The sequence below is a fragment of the Patagioenas fasciata genome, chromosome 5, assembly GCF_037038585.1.
Source record: "Patagioenas fasciata isolate bPatFas1 chromosome 5, bPatFas1.hap1, whole genome shotgun sequence".
In the NCBI taxonomy this organism is placed as follows: Eukaryota; Metazoa; Chordata; class Aves; order Columbiformes; family Columbidae; genus Patagioenas; species Patagioenas fasciata.
The window spans coordinates 68566780-68584763 of record NC_092524.1 but is presented as its reverse complement, the minus strand read 5'-3'; the positions used below and the strand labels follow the sequence as shown (position 1 = coordinate 68584763).

The 17984-nt window shown below is 47.8% G+C and overlaps 1 protein-coding gene across 3 annotated transcripts in view; it reads left to right on the top strand.

Annotated features, from left to right (window-relative positions):
* Positions 1–17984, top strand: part of SLC35F4 (solute carrier family 35 member F4) — a 139959-nt gene that overhangs the window by 36404 nt on the left and 85571 nt on the right. The window lies entirely within an intron of this gene.

The window sequence follows — 17984 nt, the reverse complement described above, 5'->3', positions numbered from 1 at the left end:
TGCTGTGCAGAATTCCCATTGTATGATGGTAGGGCTGGCAGAAAGCGGGGGGACAGGAGTTGGGGAACTAAGGCAATTGTCCACTTTCCAGTTTATTTTATTCTACTATTTGTTGCTAATGGTCGCAGAAAAACATGGTTTTTGATGTATCCCCACAATAAAAAGTTACAGGGTGTAATGTCGTGGGATCTTGGGGGCCAAGAGTGTATCACCAACTCTTGGGGTCCCATGCAACCTATCCAACGTTGAGGCAGTGTGTCCATCTTTTTGAAGCACCCTGTATATCACAGTACCTGTGACAGCAAGGACTTGGTATAGCGACCCAAGAAGCCATCCCCAGCCTCATGTTACAGATGTCCTTGATGTCCAGCTCTTCATCTGAATCTAGGTGAATTGGTTTTGGTTCTTGGTGTCAGATTAAGCCATTTGTGGCAGATGAGATTTTTTTCCAACCCAGCATTAGCTCTCAGAGGAGCAGCAGTCCCCAAAAACACATGGTTTGAAAGCTGAAGTCAGATGTTCCATTTAAAGAAAGGCTTGTCTGCTGGTGAACCTCTCATCAGGTATTGGTCTTATGCTGCAGCAATGCTCGAGGCTCACATTGCTGAAGTATCATCATTCCGCTCATACGCCTTTGTCTCGGTATAATCAGCAGGGAAGAGTTAAGGATGGGCGAGTGCGCAAACCTGCATACCCATCACAGATTCGGATTTGCAGTTTTAACCCGGCAGTTCCTATGCTTGCTTTGTTATCGGATCCTGTAATGAGCATGAGTGCATAGCGAATATTGCCCTGAAAGTGGGGGAGAAACATGGTTTAGATTAGTTGCTCATAGTGAGGGAGAAACGTGGTTTAGATTAGTTGCTCATAGTGCTCACATCCTGCTTTTAGGTGGCAAAAATATTAAAACTTGACTGTTATCTACTTTAATTTATTGATGTGCGCTTTCAGCTTATCTTGATGTCTTTATTTTTTGACTTAGTGTTCACATCAGGAAGACAACACAGCCTGAGACAAGTTCAAATTTTGATCTATTTTTTTGCGGTTATTACTCCTGTTTCCTTAATCAGTGCAAGAGCAATCAGCAGCTGGTTCTACTTACCATCCATCACTATTTAGAGGCATCGATTTGCCACTGGAAGGTGTCGATATTGTTGACTGAATGTTACTACTTTGCCTCCTTTTCCAGCCTGTACCAGACACGCGTTCTTATTGATATGTCCTGGGCAGCAAGCAGTGCGGTGTGAAGAGCAGCCAAGTGAGGCAGGACAGATCTCCAATGTGAGCAGTGGCTTTATCACATTAACACCCAGCTGGGAATTTTCCAGCTGACAGATGCCAGAAGATGGCAATTTGTTGGAGGGATGGCATTCTTGTGGGAATGCTTCATCCGAGCTGACAGATGAGGAACACCTTCCAGGTCAAATAAAAACATTCTGATTGAAGGGAATAACCGGTATGGATGCAAAATACTGCCTCTGGGATGGAGCAACCTGCACAGATTCACACAGTGATTGAGTTGGAAGGGACCTCTGGAGATCACCCAGTCAACCCACCTGCTAAAGCAGGTTCTGGAACAAGTCAGAGCAAGACCTGGGGTTCCTGGGGAGCAGCACATTGAACCTGAGTCGGTGTATGGGTGTTGAAAGCTAATAGGACAGGACTGCGTTAGCTGGAGTGTAACCAGCCACCCGAGGGAGGTGATTAACTAATTCTCTTGTCTCAGCACTGGTGAGGCCACATCTGGACCGCTCTGTTTTGCACTGTGGTTCAATAGAGGCTGGAGATCTCCAGACTAAAGAAAATGGAGTGATGACCACTAAGGTGGTCAGGACACAGTGTGTAGTTGTGGTCTCTAGTTAGTTAAAGATGTGTTAGATAGAAGATGTCCCTCTGCTGTGCAGCTCTGAAAAGAAGCGGTGGATATGTGTTGCAATGGGGAAAATTCAACTGAATATGGGTGAGGGGATGGAATCCACCATGAGAGCAAGTAAGTGCAGAAATAGGGGGCAGTTTGGGAATCTTCATCTTTGGAGATGTTCACAACTTGACTGGGTAAGGAACACTGACTGTGATGTGGGGTTCTGGCTGGATGTGGGGATTCCCTGCAAGCCTCAGTTAATCTGTCATCCTGCTGAGTGCCCCTGGGTTTGGGGTGATGGCTTTTGTAGGTGAGGTTGTCTGGACCCGGCTTTCCTATTCTAGTGGTTGAACAGCCTGTCAGGGAGGAGATGGGGCACTTCTCTGGGCTGCTGGAGTGTAGGATGGGTTCCCTGCTCCAAAAGAGCAGGGTCCCTCTCCCTGTTTTGCCATGATAGTGTTGTAGGCTCTCAACTTTCTCTCTGTAGAAAAAACCTTAATGTGAAAATCTTGATGTCTGCTTTCTGGGCAGCTCTTGTGTTTCCCGGATCCCATGTAGGCTCTGACATTACCGTTAGTTACGGAGGAAAGGAGAGGCCTGGGTTGTGGTTACAGAAGGGTGATGAACTGATGATGATGGGTGCTGTGCATGCAGATGGCTTGTGACCAGATGAAAGATGAAGCTGTGAGTCCTTGTCTGCAGAACTTCATGTTCCCTGAGCCATTGTCATCTCCTAGACAGCCAAGACAGGATGACCATGAGCCAGCACTGGGCCCTTGTGGCCAGGAAGGCCAATGGTACCTGGGGTGGGTTAGAAGGGGGTGGTCAGTAGGTCAGAGAGGTTCTCCTGCCCCTCTGCTCTGCCCTGGGGAGACCACACCTGGAATATTGTGTCCAGTTGTGGCCCCTCAGTTCCAGAAGGACAGGGAACTGCTGGAGAGAGTCCAGCGCAGCCACCAAGATGCTGAAGGGAGTGGAGCATCTCCCGTGTGAGGAAAGGCTGAGGGAGCTGGGGCTCTGGAGCTGGAGGAGAGGAGACTGAGGGGGGACTCATTCCTGGGGATCAATATGGAAAGGGGCAGCGTCAGGAGGATGGAGCCAGGCTCTTCTGGGTCACAACCAATGGTAGGACAAGGGGCAATGGGTTCAAACTGGAACACAAGAGGTTCCGCTTAAATATGAGAAGAAACTTGTTCCTGGTGAGGGTGGCAGAGCCTGGCCCAGGCTGCCCAGGGAGGTTGTGGAGTCTCCTTCTGTGCAGCCATTCAAACCCGCCTGGACACCTTCCTGTGGAACCTCAGCTGGGTGTTCCTGCTCCATGGGGGGATTGCACTGGATGAGCTTTCCAGGGCCCTTCCAGTCCCTCACATTCTGGGATCCTGTGACAGCCCATTGGGCTCTGGTAGGGGAAAGAAGGAGCCTCATAGAGGCTGCTCCAGGACATTCTGCAAGTTAATGGGGTTAAAATTGCTGTTCACACTGGGCCTGAAATTGGAAGAAATCTTTCCATTAAATGTTTTGTTGTGGGAAAGTATGGTGATCAGGAGGAGATGGAGTGTGCCTGCCAGCTTGGCAGCCTTTGATAAGGCTGGTCCTCAGCAAAATCTGTGTTCTTTTGCTCGTTCAGCAAATGCGAATCACATCCCAGCTGCTGAAGAGGAAAATTTAAACCATTTGGGCCAGTCGTCTAGATCCAGTATCACAATTTCTGGTCCTGTCAGTGTCACTCCAGTGCCTTTCTGAAAGCAGATGGGTGATCACCTCTGTGGCTGAGTCAAATATGTGGTTTGTCCACAAAGGCTGAAAGCACGGGCTTGTTCAGTACGGAACGGAGCGAGCTGAGGTCATGTACGGTGTCTGTCTTCAGAACAGTGAAAGGAAGGGAATGAGCTGTTCCTCATGATCCTTGAAGTCAAGGACAAGAAGTCTTTGGGCTGAGGCTGCAACAGGAGATGTTCAGCTTGCACTTCAGGAAAGATGGGTCAGTGCTCGGAGGTGCAGGGATGGATTTCTCTGCGTGGTGGTTTTCCAGACCAGTCTGGGCAAACCTCTGGTTGTGTCTTGGACCAGGAAAGGATAAAATGAGACTCAACCACATATCTGTGCGTGTTTTGGTTGTTTTACATATGTTGGAGCAGAATACACTGAGAGGAGTGACTCCTCTCTACTACTACACGAGTAGTTTTCCCTAAAATCCAGGGAGCTGATTCACCTGCTCGAATGGCTCCTTGTTTCAGAGGCACGAAGGAGTTAAGAGGGGGATGTCTGGGTGCTTCTGCCTTTGTGACATGAAGCACAAGGTGGAACTGGGCAGGAGGCAGGGCCACAACCGCCCCCGTATCATCCCATGTCCAGGTGTGCAGCTGGCTCCCGAAAGCCGGTGTGGGGCACAAGGCCGTGCGTCACAGGACAGCTTGACAGCTCCTGAGGCTGCACGGTTGGGAAGAATGTGGACAGGAGAACAATCTGTTCGCTGCAGGTCTCTGAAGTGGATTTGTGATGTTGGCACAAAAGCCAGCTCTGTCCTGGAATCCATCTGCTGCCACGCACAGAGCGCAGATGCCAGGGCCGCTTTCTGCCATGGGGATGTTCAGATGGGTGCGCTCATTGTGAGCCCCGGGCTGTGGTTGATCCAGGTGGCCTTTGTAGCGAGAAGGTCCCGTCCCTTTTCCTGCTGACAGACCCCAGTTGCAGCGTTGCTTGAATGATTTCACTTTTCTCTCTGAGTAGTTTCTTTTCTAAAACTTTTTTTCTCTACAGTTTTGTTTGTCTTTGTGTTACCTCCCCTCCCTGCCACACCTCCCCTCCCTGGGGGACAGCAGGGTGACCATGAGCCAGCACTGGGCCCTTGTGGCCAGGAAGCCAATGGTACCTGGGGTGGGTTAGAAGGGGGTGGTCAGTAGGTCAGAGAGGTTCTCCTGCCCCTCTGCTCTGCCCTGGGGAGACCACACCTGGAATCTTGTGTCCAGTTGTGGCCCCTCAGTTCCAGGAGGACAGGGAACTGCTGGAGAGAGCCCAGCGCAGCCACCAAGATGCTGGAGGGAGTGGAGCATCTCCCGTGTGAGGAAAGGCTGAGGGAGCTGAGGCTCTGGAGCTGGAGAAGAGGAGACTGAGGGGGGACTCATTCCTGGGGATCAATATGGAAAGGGGGAGTGTCAGGAGGATGGAGCCAGGCTCTTCTCGGTGACAACCAGTGATAGGACAAGGGGTAATGGATTCAAACTGGAACACAGGAGGTTCCACTTAAATTTGAGAAGAAACTTGTTCCTGGTGAGGGTGTCAGAGCCTGGCCCAGGCTGCCCAGGGAGGTTGTGGAGTCTCCTTCTGTGCAGCCATTCAAACCCGCCTGGACACCTTCCTGTGGAACCTCAGCTGGGTGTTCCTGCTCCATGGGGGGATTGCACTGGATGAGCTTTCCAGGGCCCTTCCAACCCCTCACATTCTGGGATTTTGGGGTGAACTCAGGAGAAGCTTTTTTTCTGTTCTGTTGAGATTGCTGTTGGTACTGTAAGGAACCCAAGGGATGCTGAAAAAATGATGTAGGATATAAAAACCACAATTTTATGCAGTGCACCTCACTTTCTCGTTCTGGATGGAGATCACTGGTGTGCCTGAGCTGAGGGGGAGAGGTTACCCAGGTTCTGCTCAGTGATGCTCCCTTCTCCTTTGCTTTACTCTGTATTTTCAGCACATTCTCGGTGGGGGTGATGCTGACTTGTCTTGTGTCACTCAGCACCATTTTACTGCAGTCACCTAACACATAAATCTCATAAATGAAATATGTCAGCGGGAAGCAAACCCAGACAGTACTTTTGTTTGGAAACTGTGCTGTTTTCCTCCATTAACCACCAAGACTTTAGGTTCTCAAATACTGGCCCTCACATAGAAGTTGTAAATAAGGCAGCTCTGGGTTTTCTAGGCTAAGCTCTTGAGGTACAGTGCTGGGAGGGTTGCATTTGTGAAAAGGGAAGTCTCACCTCTATTTTAGTGTGCCTGATTTATGGTAGACTTTGCAAGCCAAGTTCTTGGGTTAGAAATAAAAATTCATGTAGAAAGCAGCCTTTTGGGGCAAGTTAGAAATAACTGTCTTACAAATGTTAATGTTAGTTCTTGCCTTAACTGTGAAATGAGTGTGGTTGTGCCATAATTTAAAGGTAATAAAAACTAAATAGGTTTATAAAGATGCGTCTGTATATAGGTCTTTATCAAGACCTTGCTCACAGCTGTTGCAGGTGATGGAGGATTTTTGTAGAGCATCTTTGGTCTGTGCCTGAGTTCACCATGTGCACACGTTATATATGAAATTGCCATGGTCAGTCAGTCCGTCCAGCCCAGCCTTGTGTGCCTATGATTGGATTCATCAGCTGAGCATGCGAGGAACAGCAGCATAATTGCGTTACGGTACATCAGCATCTACAGGGAACACCATGTATTTACACTGTCTTTGATCTCTCACATTGATCTCGGTTTAAATCAGTGCTCCAACGGATAAGAGGCTGTTCCTTTAAAAAAGAAATGAAAGTTTAATGCTCTTTGTGAGTTGTTTGGTGATAAAGTCATAGACAAACAGGCTGAAAAGAAAAAATTTAGTAGTAGTAGACCTGACAAATCAGTTTGTCAGTATATGGAGAGGCTTTATGGCTCAGAATAAGGAAAGGCAGCTCTCTGAATCACTGTCAGGTTGCCGGAATGAAGTACCTACTTACGCAGGCAAAATAGTTCATTGTAATGCTTGAACGGGCTGTTATTTAAAGACCTGCGAGTCTCGTTCTATATACAGCAACACTTCAAGGGGTAAAAAGACTACATTTATATTGCTATTTTACTAAAATTCATGCTGGCGCGGCAGCACTGGGGCTCCAGTGGAAGCTGAGTTGGCTCTTTTGATCAAAGCCGTGGTTGTGCCTGCTCATAACCTAGTGAAAAATTACCTGTGAAGATGAGGTTTCTCGTTCCTGCTCTCAGCCTGCCAGGATGTTTGTTCTTCTAAATGCTTCATAACCACTCGCTACTTGCGGGTTTTTAAGTGATGAGGCTGGAAGAAGGTGTTTTCCTGGCTAGGCTTTCCCTGTATTTGAGGTTTGATGCTGTATTTTTTTTTACTTAAATAATTCTCTGCTGTTACAGAGACTGGGGACATGGCTTCAAATCTTCCAGTACAAAAGAGGGGAGCTCTTCAGCCTCTATAGTGGTGGGAGGGGGCAGCTGAATCCTTGGCCATTGCTCTGTGCTCTCAAGCCATCCTCAGTTCATTAGCTCCCCCTGGTAGATCTAATGAGGAGAGGCTGGAGTCACCTCCGTTAGCTCTTGGTCCCTTGGTGTCACTTGGCCTCTTGCCTTTGTGCTGGCGTCCCCTGTGAGGTTCAAGGCTCATGTGGAAATAGGAGTTCGATTCACTTTTCTCCCACACTCCTAATGAAAATTAAAAAATAAAGAAGCACATAGTTGGAAATAAAGGTGACCTCCTTTTACTTAAACACAGCACAGTCCAGATTGAATTGCATGTACTATGTATGTTTGCTTTTAATGATCTGTGTTCAGTTCTGGGCTTCCCAGTTTGAGAAGGACAAGGAATTACTGGAGAGAGTCCATGGGAGGGACACAAAGATGCTGAGGGGTCTGGAGCATCTTTGTGATGAGGAGACACTGAGAGAGCTGGGGCTGTTCAGCTGGAGAAGAGAAGCTGAGAGGGATCTGATCAATGGATCAATATCTCAGGGTGGGTGTCAGAGGATGGACCAGACTGTTCAGTGGTGCCCAGCGCCAGGGTGAGGGGCAACGGGCACAGACTGAAACACAGGAGGCTCCATCTGAACATGAGGAGAAACTTCTTTGCTGGGAGGTGCCAGAGCCTGGCCCAGGCTGCCCAGAGCGGGTGTGGAGTCTCCTTCTCTGAGACATTCAAACCCGCCTGGACCCACCTGTGTGATCTGCTCTGGGACCCTGCGTGAGCAGGGGTTGAACTGGGGGATCTTCAGTGGATGGGAGGCAGGACTTGTGTGGCGTGAAAGTATCTTGGAAGCTCTTGAGAGGTGAAGACAGGAAGAGGTGCTTCAGTTCTGCCTTTCTTCAAGAGCTGAAATGCAGCTGTCCTCATTTTTTTTAAGTTGTGACTTTGTCATCCACTATATGGTCAAGAAGAGAGACTAAAATGAGCAACTCATTCTCTTTTTTTTGTGTGTGTGGTTTTTTTTTTCCCCCTCACATTTCATAAACGTATCAACAGGATTGTGACCTGAGACTAGAAAACTCCTGGCTTCCTTCGCTTGTTCTGTTCTTGCTTCTTAATGAGCAGAGAGAGGGTCTTAATGAGCAGAGAGAGGGTCTTAATGAGCAGAGAGAGGGTCTCTTTCAGGGGGCTTTTCTGGCGCCGATGGCCGAGGTGGGAGCAGGGTGGCAGGACTGGTGTGATCCCCCCACAGCACTCAGGCTCTTGCTTGCGTTTCTGAAGCATTGTTGGGCTCTCTGGTGTTTTTTATGGTTTAATTAAGAACGTGTCAAGGCGGTTGTGCTTGGATTCTCTGTCTTGTCTGGGTTGTTCATGCAAGGTCTCGCTTTGCTTTTCATGGTCCTGTAGTAGCTGTGGACTCTGTTCCTTTCCCACCTCCGTGATTTAGGGCTTGGTACAGCAAAGCCCTTAAGCCCATAGTTTATTCTGAGCCTGCAGATGATTTCACTGAGAGCAGAGTTTAGGTTTCTGTTCCAATTTTTGTTGTCGTTATTTCAGTGATAATCACAGAGCTCAGGTGAGACAGGTAGAACCACAGAGGTTGTTTTGAATTGCCAGCATCTCTGCAGCGAAGAAGCCAGTGGAAGAATCCTATGTAGTGATGCAGATACAGAGCAGATGCTCCAGCTGGGCTGGTTTCAGATGTGTGTCTTTATGAGAAATATGCTCCTTGGGTCTCACTGGTGTCTGGGGGGTGTGTGGGTGCTGGTGGGTCCACAGAGGGACAGTGTCTGTGCTGGTGACAGCAGCTCCTTCTGTCCCTCACCTGGCTGGGTCTATAATGCTAATGAAGCACATGGCTCTACCCCATGTTTTGATGACTAAGCCGTTACAAGCATGAGGAAGAGAAGCACTGAGAAATTTTCTGCTTTGGAAGGGAATATCGTTGCTTGGTTGATTTGAAAGCCAATTTATGGCATCGGGTCAAAGGCGGTTGCTTCTGCTGCTTCCCAATTAGAAGCCTTACTTATTGATGGATGGCCGAGGTGAGGAAGTGAGAAATCTTGATTTGCTTTTCCTCCTGAAGAGTTGGCTTGTTATCGAAGTGCCCGTTTCTCTTCTCCTCCGAGTAGGTCCTCATTTATTTCAGGAGAGTGATGATACCAGTAATCATTGTGGCTGTTTTCATGCCGTGGGGATACATTCCATCAAAACTGGCCTCTGCTACTCCAGTGACTCATTTTCCTTCTGGGATGTTCTGAGGATACGCCATGGAACAAGCTCTGTCAGGCTGACCTTACAGATGAGGGATTGTGCTTTGGATGGATGGAGTAATTTGCCCAAGGTTACCCAGGCAGTCTGGGGCAGGGCAGGGATTCAGATTTGCCTCTTAACGCCTTTTGGATCATGCTTCCTTCTGCCAGCAGAGCCTGCCGTGGCTGAAATGTAGCAAGTCATGCAGGAAAAATGACTTTCTTGTACTTTCTGTCCCTCTTTGAGGTGGTGCTATCATATAATCACACACAATTCTTGTGCCACCGCTGGGGCACAAAGAAGACAAGACGCTTCCAAGCCAACAGTCAGCAGGACAATCCCATGGATGTTGTGGCCTTGCTTTGTGTGATATCCTCCCATGTTTCCAGGCACAAGGTTGACTGCTCCCTCTTCTCCTCCAAGCAGCTGCTCCCCGCTGTTCATCTTCCATGGAGGCTTTAAAAAGACCCATTCCTCAATCTTTATGGTTTCTCGTGAGCATTCAGCAAAGCAGGTTAGTAGCAGTCAGGAGAAGGCAGCATCATGTAGAGTCTTGCATCTGGGCAGGAACAACCCCAGGTTCCAGTATAAGTTGAGAAACGACCCATTAGAGAGCAGTGTAGGGAAAAGGGACCTGGGGGTCTTGGGGACAGCAGGGTGAGCATGAGCCAGCACTGGGCTTTTTATCAGCAGAGACTTCACAAAGACTCAGTAGGGAAAAACATATGAAACAGTGGGACTGACTAAAAAGGAGTACCCGCTGCTTGTGGCTGTTTCTTTATTTTCTGAACAGGGTGATTGGCAATTTGTCAGCAATGGGAAGTACAGCAGAGCCTGTCGTAAGGCTGAGCAAAGGGCAGAGCCTGAGGTCCCTCCAGCACTGTCTGCTGTGCTTTCTGGCTTTGTTGGGTGTCCGGGGTTTAGATTGCGGAGAGACAATAAAGCTGTGGCAGATGTATTGTTAACCTCCTCTGCCCCCGTCAGCCCCTCCCTCTCCCCCCTTCCCACTCAGCACAGGCGATCGGAAGGGAAAGAAGGGCAGAGAGAAGAGAGCTGGAAATATTAAACATGTTTTACTAATGCTACCAATAAAAATAGAGAAAATAATACAAAATATACAAAACCAATCTTGGAAGTCCCAGCAACTGCAGAGCCGGCAGCCGAAGTCCTGGACTGGACTCTCAGCCAACCGGAGCTGGATTCAGTCTGTCACTGGCCTCAGTTCACAGGGACGACTCCCAAGGTCCTCTCCTAATGTCGCCATAAGGAAAAGGGACGAGATCCTCGTGATCTCCCACTTTTATATGAAGTATCACGTGAATGGGATGTTATACACAGTTGGTCAGTTTTTGGTCACCTGTTTCTCGTTGCCCCTCTGTCGAGATGTCCATCCATGCTTATCAATAACTTCGCATTCCATTGCTGTGTTCACCAAAACATGGATCTGGATTTCAGGAAAATGCAGCTGATATGAAGCTTTAGCTGACAGGCAAATTCACTAAAAGAGAAACTTGTTTTAACAAAACCAGGACGTTGGGGCAGGTGGATTTGGGAGCAGAACAGGCTTGTGGAGAAGGATTGTTTCAGGTGACCCAGAAGATGCAGTTGATCTTCCCAGGGGGAAGAATAAGATGAAGGACGAATTGTCGCTGTGAGCAGGTTTGAGCTCCTTCCTCCTCCTCTTCTGCCCTTTCTCGCTGTGTTCCTGCTTCAACAGCTGAATTGGGCTCAGTAGAACCACCAGCGCACATCCATGGTCATTTCTCATGCAAATCACTGTTCCTGCTCTGGTGGAAGGTGGAGAAGGATGGGGAATGTCCTGCTGCATGTGTTACCAGCTGGGATGGGCTCTGAAGTGCCTGTGTTTGATGATGGGGGCTGAGGGGCTTCCGAATGGCAGAAGATGGAACTGGCAGTGTGGTCTGAAGGCAAATTTTAAGGGATTTGGAGGGGTCCAGCTTGTGGCCTTGCTCCTACTTGTCCATGTGGTGCTCAAAGAGTCCATGAGGCACAGCATTAGGCTTAAGGTGACAGCTCTAACCCTCAGCAGGTTCTTGTGGGGAGGGGGGAAATGAAAAATCCCAAGTCTCAGATGACTTTTGCTGTATTTTCAGCATGTAGCACTGAAACACCGCAAGTTACGTGCTGCTGCTTTATGTGCATCTGACCCAGTGCTGTGCTGGTTTAACTCACTGAGACAGCAGAAATCAAACATTGGGAGAGAGAGGGAAGCAGGAATATTCTTTTTATTTCGTTCATCCAGCAGTTTTGAACACTGGGAGCTGTGCAGGGAAGAGCTGAGATTGTGTGGCTGGAAGCAAAAGCAGGGTTGCTGGGGAAAGAAGGACAAGGGCAGGTAGTGGGTGCAGAGATCTTTTTCCTAATGGTCACAGCGCAAAATACACCCCTGGCTGCACAAGTCCCATGGGGGATCACACAAGCACATTGCACCAATATCTCAGGCTCCCAGAAGAAGAAAACCCTAAAGAAACCCTTTGAGTACCTGGGGAAAGGGGCTGGGCTGAGCTTTCTGTCTATGGAAAAGTGCAATACCTGTTCTGTGTTCATTTTCCCCTTCCTCTTATTCAGATCAGATAACGCTGCCCCATCTCAGCTGAATAATTTTAGTATTCACGTGCTTGTGCCCTGCCAGGCGAAGGACTTTGGTTATCGAACAAGATAAAGCTGCCAGCCTCTGTGCAGCAAACGACCTCCGTTCTTAATCTTCTTCACTCAAAATAACAAGTTGCTTTATGAAACATTGCAGAGAAAATGCGTCTGAGAAACCGCACAGTAAATCCTGGCTTCAGGGGGATGAAAAATGTTGTAAGAATTTATTTCTTGACTCTATTTTAGCATAATTTCCTGGGAGACAACTGAGATTGTGTGTTGGTGCAGTTCACCTTGTTCGTACTCAGTGCCTTATTTAAAACAAGCTAGATGCAGATCTTGGGGTTATTCTTATTGGAATAACAATTAATGATTAGTATTAAGGTCCTATAAATCCCATGAGTAATTAGTTAGTATTGGAAGTCAGAGAACTGATGCAAGACGCCAGTGTGGAGCGGCAAATCCATAAGATTTGCTGGCTCTGCTGTTCTGGATTTGCTTATTTCCATGCCAAGGGGACTCGAGCGTGTCCAGTGCTCCACTGTAAGTTGGGGAATGATCTATTAGAGAGCAGCGTAGGGGAAAGGGACCTGCGGGTCCTGGGGACAGCAGGGTGACCATGAGCCAGCACTGGGCCCTTGTGGCCAGGAAGGCCAATGGTACCTGGGGTGGGTTAGAAGGGGGTGGTCAGTAGGTCAGAGAGGTTCTCCTGCCCCTCTGCTCTGCCCTGGGGAGACCACACCTGGAATATTGTGTCCAGTTGTGGCCCCTCAGTTCCAGAAGGACAGGGAACTGCTGGAGAGAGTCCAGCGCAGCCACCAAGATGCTGAAGGGAGTGGAGCATCTCCCGTGTGAGGAAAGGCTGAGGGAGCTGGGGCTCTGGAGCTGGAGAAGAGGAGACTGAGGGCTGACTCATTCATGGGGATCAATATGGAAAGGGGGAGTGTCAGGAGGATGGAGCCAGGCTCTTCTCGGTGACAACCAATGACAGGACAAGGGGCAATGGGTGCAAACTGGAATACAGGAAGTTCCACTTAAATTTGAGAAGAAACTTGTTCCTGGTGAGGGTGTCAGAGCCTGGCCCAGGCTGCCCAGGGAGGCTGTGGAGTCTCCTTCTCTGCAGCCATTCAAACCCGCCTGGACACCTTCCTGTGGAACCTCAGCTGGGTGTTCCTGCTCCATGGGGGGATTGCACTGGATGAGCTTTCCAGGTCCCTTCCAACCCCTGACATTCTGGGATTCTGTGATGACTGGAAGTCAAAAGGCAGAAAAAGTACCAAGGGAGGTTTTCAAATGCATTTTAGCTTTGTGTTACTTGCTTTTTTATCCCAAGTGCACCAAGTTTTTTCTTTCCCCTACCTCCAAACGAGGCCAAATGCTCCTATTTCCTAAATTCTGCCTAAATGGAGTGAGAAGTCATTTTTCATGTAATCCCACCTTGCAGCTGTGACGAGGATGTGCTGCAAGTTACTTTGCATGAGATTTCTCAGCAGTTGTTGATGATGAGGCTGAACTGATTAAAATAAGTCCTCAGTTTGGTTGCCAATTAAGCAATATAACTTGGTCAAACTTCCCGAGCGTGGCTCAGCCAGCAGCCACGTTTGCTGAATCCCTGTGATTTTTCTACTGATTCCAACCACCTTCCCCTGGCAATGGGACTATAGACAGAGGAAAATGGCAGATGTGGCTTTTTCTTGGTGACATGCACTCACATCCATTAGATGATGGGGTGGAGGTATCTGTCAGGAAGATTTGCACAGGTGCCAGAACAGTCAGGTGTAGCAGAATGGAAATTGTGGGGAGGAAACTTGCAGGGAAACCTTTGGAAAGGCTGTGATGAGTTGTGTTGGAGCTGTTCGCCAGCTTCGAGCCTTTCAGAGTAAGCAGACAGCTGTCCCAAGAGAAAGATTGGGGGTTTTTGACCAGCTATAGCTCATCCTTGGGTAGAAAAGTCATGCAAAGTGGTTGGCACTGCTGCAGGAGCAGCCCAGCGTATCCAGGTAATGAGAACTCACATTACACCAACATAGAGCCTCAGCTACCATGTTTCCACCGAAAATAAGACAGGGTCTTATGTTAATTTTTGCTCCAAAAGATGCTTTAGGGCTTATTTTCAGGGGATGTCTTATTTTTCCATGAATAACAATCTACATTTGTTCTTGAACAAAAAAATCGATGTTTATTCAAATATAGTCGTGACATCACATTCTGTCACATCTGTCCTGCTGCAATCTATTGCCAATTAGTTTTTTTACAGGTGTAGCTGCCTGGACACTATTTAAATTGACTTTTTTAATGAACTTAAACTAGGGTTTATTTTTGGAGTATGGCTTATATTTTGAGCATCCTGAAAAATCGTGCTAGGGCTTATTTTCAGTGTAGGTCTTACTTTCAGGAAAACAGGGTATATGTCCACTACGCCGCACTGATTGCTTCTCATTCCTATAACCCTCGCCAAGAGGGACTAGTGACCTTGGTGATAATTATATCTCTCTACATATGCCTTCGTATTCTGCTCCTTGAAGTGTCTGAAAGCTTCCTCTTTGATATGAGGCTGCTCACCAGAATACATTATACTTTCCCAAAAGAAGTACTGTGCTTGTTATAATTACCGCAGAAGTGCTGAGCGTTTTTGAGTGCTTTTCATCATCCCCAAATGTGGAAATAGATGACTTGGCACTTTCTTTTTACTGCCAGCTGCTAAGGAGGCCAGTTCTGGATTAGTGGAGCACAGGCGAATCCATTGCAAAGGAAAGGTCCGTGGTGGTTGTAGAGCACTGGTGCTGTTTAAGGACCATGACTATAATGCTGGAGATTGTGGTTTCTCTCCTACCTTGTATATAGACTTTGTTTGTGTTCGTTTGACTTGGTTTCTAATTGCAGTCAGTTTTCAGGAGATGTGCTGGCTCTGCGGCCTAGTGCCTGGTAGAAGAAATGGTCGTTCGTACTCTCAGTCATAGAATCATAGAACAATTTGGGTTGGAAGGGACCGTAATTATGGGCTCTAGTTGACTCTGTCCCTGAATGAAGTTTTGATGTTATTTTTTTTTCCATATTCTAAATATAAAAAGAGACCAGCCTTGATGAGAAATTATAGTTACCTTTACTGGTGGAATTCAAGACTAACAGTGGTAGTCAGGGAAGATCTTTCCACCTGTTTACCCTGGTGGAAACCTACAGATTTTACTGAAATTGTTGGAGATTTATACTGGTGCAATTGAGAAAATATGACCTATGTATTATAGAATCACAGAACAGTTTGGCTTGGAGGGACCTTCAAAGCTCATCCATGAGCAGGGACATCTTCACCAGCTCAGGTTGCTCAGAGCCCCGTCCAGCCTGGCCTGGGATGTCTCCAGGGATGATTCAGCCACCACCTCTCTGGCCAACCTGGGCCAGGCTCTCACCACCCTCATGTCCAGCCTGAATCTCCCTCCTTTAGTTTAAACCCATCACCCCTTGTCCTATCACCCTGCTCAAAGTCTGTCATCTCACTTGAGGCAGGTGGAAGGAAACTTCATCTAAGCCAACCCACGTAATCAAGACCAGGCAATTTGGCCCAAGGGTGCTCCCCGGCCAAATGTTTGAACCAGAAGTTTTTTCCTTCATTTTTAATAAAGAGGCTCGATTTTCAGAGTTGTACTCAAATCAGTCTCTGGCTGTCTACAGATGAGATTTGGTCTCCGAAATGTAGCTTCTCCCTTCAACTTCCAACAAAAGCATTGAGAGCTACTTGCAAAAAAATCAGCATTTCAAATTAAATCCCCAAAGACAATTCTCAAGAGAATATGGCTTCCCAGACAGTTTAAATCAATCTGTTGTCCTTAGAAAGAAAGCATGCGGCCTATGAATTTAGGGAATGGGACGTAGGGTTTGCTGAGCTGCACAAACATATTATGAACACGATAAAGCCAGAACACTATTTGCATGCAATTTAAAAACTAAACTTTCACCAAGCCTTTAATAAACTAATTAATCACTAGGGAAGACTAATACTCTGGAACACGGAAGTTTCTCCAGCCGGGTTTGTTCCTTGCACTTTACCTAAAGACATTTGTGGTTTGCTGGAGAAACTTCTCCCTCTGCTTAATGCTACTTTTTAAAAATAACCCCGGTCCTTAGTAGCTGGAAGCGCTCAAGTGTCAGATTTAATGACGTTATATCAATTTGGCTAATGAAAGAGAGTGCCTCTCCCTAAAAGCAAGCTTCACTTGCCGAAGGTTTGCAAGTTATTAAAAAATGGGCTTACCTCAAATGAGGAACGTGGCCGAATGAGCTTGATGTTGTTCACTGCTTTGGGATTCTCCAGGGGATGGAAAATCCTATTTTACTGGCCAGCTTCGACTTCTCTGCTGAGACTAATGAATGTTTTTACTACAAGACCGGCAATGCTGGTCCCTTTCCCTCCTCTTGTTTCTCTGCTGCCGGATGATGAGAAGCTGGAGCCCAATTCTGACATGTACCTCTAAGGATGGTGGTGGAAGCTCCCTGACGTTGGTTCACACAACTTCATTTTGTTGTTAATTGACCTTTATTAACCCTTTCATCCGGAATTCCTTTGGAGTCTCGTTCTATGTATTGCTGGCTGTTCATTCACGTATTTCAAACGCTTGTTGCAATAGTTCTTCTTTCAACCTCATTTTCTCAGGGTACGAAGCAGTGATGTTGCTCTCATTGCGTGTGTGGTGCTCCCCAGAATTTTAGAATCTCTTGGACCTTTGGATCGCTTGGAATCTCAGCTGAATTCTGATTCAAAGAGAGATTCGATCTGCTAGTTCTGTGCATACAGCAGGCAGAGTAAGGAGAGAAGTCCTCAGCACCCAGCTCTGGGAAGGTCTATGGTATGAGCTCAACCCTTAGACGTCAGAGGAACAACAAGCAGACGGTCCTTATCCACTTCCTAATGACAAGAAATGCTTTAGTCTGAGTTCACATCACCTTGGGTATGAAAGCTAAGTAACTGCAGGAGACAAAACCTTTCTGGTTTTCCCAAATGGTTTTCTTTTACGGTGGTTATTTCCCTGATAGTTCTAAGCTTTTTGTGGGTTATATGCATGTTTAGTGAAGAAATAGTGACGTTATGGAAAAGCAGGTGGGTCAGATTTCTCTCCGGGAAGAAGAGCAAGGATTTTGTTGTTCCTGGAGTATCTCAATTCTGAATTATTATAGCAAAAAGATGGGTACCATTGCTGCGGGTGCAGGAACAGGTCTTGGTGTGCAGGACTCTGTGTGTAAACCTGGGGAGAAGAGCTGGTGCTCTGCTGGTTTGTACCAGGCCTTGTTCTGAGCTCAGGTCTAGCAGTCCAGAGTGCTGTGAGTTGGTGCTTTGACATGATTTTAGAGATGAGCAGCATTTCTTCACAGTAGAGCTGGCCTGGGTTTAATTGTGGATGTTTAAACCCTACCTGGATGTGCCCACATCAGTGTGTGCGGTCAGCAGAGTGGCAGCTTGAGGAGAGAGGTGCTTTCATTGCCGGAGGTGGCACATGAGGGTGGTGGCTGTGGCATGAGCCTTAATGACAGTGACTCATCAGGTCGTCATGGACAGCTTTGTGTGGCAAGGTCTTGTTTACCAGAGGTTACAGGGCTGCCTTCTATAAGAAGCTGCACCCTATGCTTGTGTTCTTCAAGCAAGTGATGCACAGACACAAATGTTCAAACACAACTTTTATTGGCAACTTCACACATGGCAAAGCTCCCGGAAGGAATGGACGCTCTCAGAGTCAGGGATGCGGTGGCTGTGCAGGTGGTAACGGAGTCCCTGTCACAAGCCTCCTCGCGATGGCCTCTCCAGCTGCATCGGGTCCCACTCCCCAGCGTGTGCTTTTGCTGGGCAGGAAAGGTGCGGCACCAGTTCCCGCTGCCGACGGATCAGCGTGTTCCCCATGTCCAGCGTGCTCGGTTCTGCCGCACCAGCTCCCCGGGGAGTGTCTGGAGTGGGCAGTGTCCCCCAGACACCAGAGGACACACAGAGTCACATGGAGTCCTTTGTCCCCAGTGTAGACATCACCGGCTGCTGCGCTGGGGAGACCATCGAGAGGGGAACACCGCCACTGCTGGCAGAGGGCTGCTGCACACGGTGTTCCCTTT